This window comes from Chenopodium album, chromosome 2 (assembly GCF_948465745.1).
Source record: "Chenopodium album chromosome 2, dcCheAlbu1.1, whole genome shotgun sequence".
Lineage (NCBI taxonomy): Eukaryota > Viridiplantae > Streptophyta > Magnoliopsida > Caryophyllales > Amaranthaceae > Chenopodium > Chenopodium album.
The window spans coordinates 39380517-39385721 of record NC_137835.1 but is presented as its reverse complement, the minus strand read 5'-3'; the positions used below and the strand labels follow the sequence as shown (position 1 = coordinate 39385721).

General features: G+C 39.8%; 1 non-coding gene across 1 annotated transcript; it reads left to right on the top strand.

The window, feature by feature from the left end:
• Positions 1-3202: 3202 nt before the first annotated feature.
• LOC145607248 (small nucleolar RNA R71) lies at positions 3203-3309 on the top strand. The gene has a single exon (XR_014105530.1). It is a non-coding gene; the product is annotated as a small nucleolar RNA R71 (small nucleolar RNA).
• Positions 3310-5205: the final 1896 nt, after the last annotated feature.

The window sequence follows — 5205 nt, the reverse complement described above, 5'->3', positions numbered from 1 at the left end:
TGAAAAGTGGACAAAAATTCACAGGTAAGTTCTCGGTATGTAGGATAATTCATGTCAACGAATTTTCTCATGCCAATATCATTCAAAAATCGTTTAACATAATCAAACAAACCATATGATTCTAAGGTAGGGCGGTGTAACCACCGAGAAGGGATTACCTCACGACCGACCAAATGCTCCAAACGTTCTTTCTGTTCCCGGCTCACGATCCGGATCGTCGGCCAATACGGGAGCTGTAAGTCTGGGTCGTACTCCTCCCTCGAGCTGGAGTTCCTACCAAAAATTGATCTTGCCCTCTTTGAAGCCATGTAGAGAAATGGGTTGAAAATTTTTTGGAATTAAAACTGAAAAATTTTTGTATGAGAGTGAAGAAGATGAATAGAGGATTACAAATATATAAAAAGTTGTGAATTTGGATTGGTAATGGAGGAGAAATCTTAGAGAGAAGTCAGAGAAAATTTGAGTTTTAGAGAGAGAAAGTAATGGAGGAAAGAAGAAATGAAGAAAGAAAGAAGAAAGAAAAAAGAAGGGACGCGTAAGTGGACTCGCGCCCGGTCGGGCGGTGTCTCGCCCGATCTGGAGAATTCTGGGCTTTTTCTCGCGCCCGGTCGGGCGATAAAATTTGTCTCGTGTTCGCGCCCGATCGGGCGCTTCTCGCCCGGTCGGGCGATCTGGCCAAAATTTTCCATCTTGTTCTCGCGCCCGATCGGGCGAAATTTTGCCCAGAAATTCTTCACTTCTCGCGCCCGGTCGGGCGAGGCTTGCCCGATCGGGCGGACAAATTAGTTCGTATACGTCAAAATTCGCGCCCGGTCGGGCGGCTCTCACCCGGTCGGGCCCGAGACTAATTCGGGGAGAGCTAATTTCCCTCTGTTCTCAGAAAGTTGTCTAACTCTTTTCCTTCAAACCTGTACAAATACTCAAAAAACTAATTAAATTCCCTCAACTCTCCTCACCTAAGAAAACGAAAATAAAAACTGGTCTAAAAAAACATTAAAAATACGGGTTGCCTCCCGCAAAGCGCTGGTTTATCTAGGTCCCGCACGACCTTCTTACCAAGTACAATTCCTAAGACCCTTGGCCCAACGCTTGATCGGGTGGTTTCTCACCCGGTCTAGCGATGTTTAAGCTGCGATGCGGCTTCCTGACATATCCTGTGGGACGCCAAGTCGCCTTATCTGGTGGATCCTCCATGACTTGGACTGGGGGATCTTCAATGCTACGCACTAAAAACCCTTCTTCGATCGAATGTTGCTTCAAATTGTCATTGTGTTCAACACTTGCAACTCGATCTGGCGGAACACTTACCGTAGGCTCGATTCGCACAACTTGCTCTATCGGTTCCACTTGTTCATCCTCGAAACCAAGACCAACATTGTAGAATGCTCTTTCTATTGCATCGACTTCCTTCTGCCATTTGTCTATCTCATCTGAAAGGGATGCAACACAAGATACCGCCTCCAAGGGATCTTTTTCAAGAGCTTGGGGCTTATTAGAATAATTTACAACCACATTAACACTGAAACATTTCTCCTCAGTCATGGAGCTTTTGAGGGTATTATTCAGATTAAAAACCACTTTATCATCCCCTACAGATAGTGTTAGCTTACCACTTCTAACATCTATGACTGCTCCTGCAGTGTTAAGGAATGGTCTACCCAAAATAATTGGGGTTTGCATATCCTCAGCCATATCAAGAACAACAAAGTCTACAGGTATATAAAATTTACCTACTCTAACGGGGACGTCCTCTAAAACACCTAGGGGGTATTTGAAAGAACGGTCGGCCATTTGCAGAGTTATATTGGTAGCTTTTAATTTACCCATATTTAACTTAGAACACACAGATAATGGCATAACGCTAACACTAGCACCCAAATCACATAATGCATTATCAATCAGAAGATTACCGATATGACAAGGGATAGAAAAACTACCCGGATCTTTCAATTTAGGTGGAGACTTATTTTGAAGTACGGCACTACACTCTGCAGTGAAGGCTACTGTCTCTACCTCACTAATAGACCTTTTTCTCGTCAAAATTTCTTTCATAAATTTTGCATATGAGGGGATTTGTGTGATCAATTCAGTAAAGGGAACTGTTACCTTCAAATCCTTAACCACCTCCAGGAACTTACCAAACTGCTTATCCAAGTTTGTCTTCAATTGACGATTGGGGAAAGGAAGTTTGATAATTGGCTTTTGAGCATTCGTCTCTTTGTCTGGAGTAGCCACCTTCTCCAGAGTTTTACCCTGCAATGTAGGATTAAATGTGTTAGTATTATTTTCTAGCCCTGCAGGGCTAGCAACTACATTGTTTGGTTTAATGGAATCAAGATTAGCATCATTTAATAAAATAGGTTCATCAACTCTGGGCATAGAGGGCCCTTCATAGTTTGAACCACTCCTTAGAGTAATTGCAAATGCTTGATCTGTAGGCCTAGTCGGCTGTGCCGGCAGGGCTCCCTGTTGGCGTGCTTGTAGAGTAGCGGAGAGTTGCGCAATTTGATTATCTACAATTTTGTTGTGCACTAGGATTTGATCAATTGTCGCATCTCTGCTCTCCATGTGCTTTTGCATATTGACCAACATTGCTCTAATTTCCCCCAAAGAAGGGTCTGAAGATGAGGGGGGTTGTTGTGGTTGATTCTTCTGGCTAGCATTGGGATGATAGTATTTCTGCTGCTGTTGCTGTGGCACCTGTGGTTCTTGTGGTGGTGGATTTTGAACATTAGTGCTCCGGTAGGAGAGGTATGGATGATTCCGATACCCAGGATTGTAAGTGTTGGAGTATGGGTTATTCTGCCTATAAGCTTGGAAGGCATTAACTTGCTCCACGGAACTCCTGCAATCCTGCTCCCAATGACCTACAATACCACAATTTTCACAGAAAGCCTCATTAGAATTATTATTAATCGCAGAAACATTGGCTACGTTAGCAGTGCTCAGATTATCTAATTTTTGACAAATAGAGGTCAATTGAGCTTGCAAAAAGGATACAGAGTCTACGCTATGTTTCCCCTTATTAGCAAATCCTCTGGGATTCCCATATTGGGAATTATGTATCGCCATATCTTCAATAACCTGACCTGCGTCATCAACATTAAGATTCATAAATCTCCCACTAGCTGCAGAGTCTAAAATTATTCTTGAAGAATTTCCAATGCCGTTATAAAAGGCTTGGATTAACTGCCATTGTGCTAAATTATGGTGAGGGCATTCTCTCTGTAAGTCCTTGAACCTCTCCCAAGCCTCATATAAAGACTCATCGGCTTCTTGGGCGAAATTCTGAATCGCACTCCGTAGTACTGCTGTTCTCTCTGCAGGATAATATTTGTTATAAAAATTCAAAACAAGAGTTTCCCAGTCAGTTATACCAAGCGTAGTTCTATTTAAACCATTAAACCACAATTTAGCTTTTCCAGTTAAAGAAAAGGGAAAGAGAATCTCCCTGATTTGGTCTTGAGTGACCCCGGCTTGCCTTATGGTGTTGCAATATTGACAATAGTCGGCAATGTGAAGATTCGGGTCTTCACCCTTGGCTCCACTGAATTGCTTCCTCTCTATCATCGTTATAAATTGAGGCTTAATTTCAAATTGAACCCCATCAAGAGCCGGAGTGGGGGTGAGATGTGGGAAATCCGTAAGCTTTGGTTGTGAATAATCACTAAGTTTCTTTGGAACCGCCATCTCTGATTCTGTGTCTGATGATGCCTCTGAATTGCTAGAAACAGTTGGAGAATCTCGGTGATTATTGTTATTATCACCAGAATCCGCCAGGATTTGCTTGTAGAAGTTTTTCTGTCTATGGAAGGAACGTTCGATCTCAGGATCGAATGGGATGTAACCTGATCTGGAACACCTGGGCATAAACAAAAACTAGAAGCAAATAAGAGATTTGTCTTAGAGAACTAACGCTCTCTGAGACAAAAAGGGAAATAATCTAGACTACAAAAATAATCAGAAATAAAAATAAAACCGTTTCCCCGGCAACGGCGCCAAATTTTGACAGGGTAAAGTCGTATCCCCTAATCAAAAATAATTACCTAATTCACTAACTAAAGTAGATAGGGAAGTTGGGTCGATCTCCACAGGGAAACAAGTCTTTTTACTCCTAATTAAATATTATAATCTAAATTATTTAAGTAACCAATATTAAAAGTTGAATATGAAACTAAACTAAAAAGAGTAAGAAAAGGGAGAAAATAATATATAAAAGGATCTAGGGCATAGGTTCACCAATAAATAATACTCCGGGGTAAAATATGGTAATCAATCATTGACATTGCATAAATAACATGATTAACAGGCTCTCGCAATTTATTAACCAACATAGACCTAACAGGCTCTCGCAATTTACTAGATCTAAGTTCTTATTGAAAAAAGCCTTTAATATCAAATTAACATCTGCTCGATTCATCAATTTAATATTGCTATACTTTTACAAGCCGCAATTGTAAAACATTAAAACAATCCAATAAGAAATCATCATGCAATACCAACAATCAATAATAGTCAATCATCAATGCATCAATTAACCAGATTGTAAAGGGCTCTCGCTACTTATTACAATCACACAATTAATTTATCGGTATTAAATCTCATCTCTCGAATCTTGACTTAACCATTTATAAATTAACTTGCCTATTGAAACTAGACCTAAACATTAATTCTCATCTCTCGATTCTTGAATTAATATTTTCAAACTCATGCATAAAAGATAGGCCTAATCTAGTCACAGAGCATTAAATCAATCAATAGGAAATTAATCTAGCATTAATAATCAACAACAATAATTTACCCCTTCATATCATTTATTAGATCCCCATAAACCCTATAAATTAAACTACTCACACATAATTAAATATAAACTAAGCAAAGCAATAAAATAAATCATGATCAAAGGAATAAAATAAATAACTAAGATTAAGGGAAGAGAAATCGTCACCAAAATAAATCTGAAATTAATTAAAGAAATAATAACAAAGGTTTAGAGAGAGAAAACTAAGTAGAAAGAGAAAGTCTAAGAGAAAAGATTAAGAGAAGAAGAAGTCGTCCTAAAATCGTATTACGGAGGAGTATTTATACTCCGTACAAAAATCCTAAACTAAAACAAATTAATACGACTCTAATTGTTTCCTAAATAAACACGCGCCCGATCGGGCGAGGCACCGCCCGATCGGGCGCGCCTTTTTTCACCTCTAA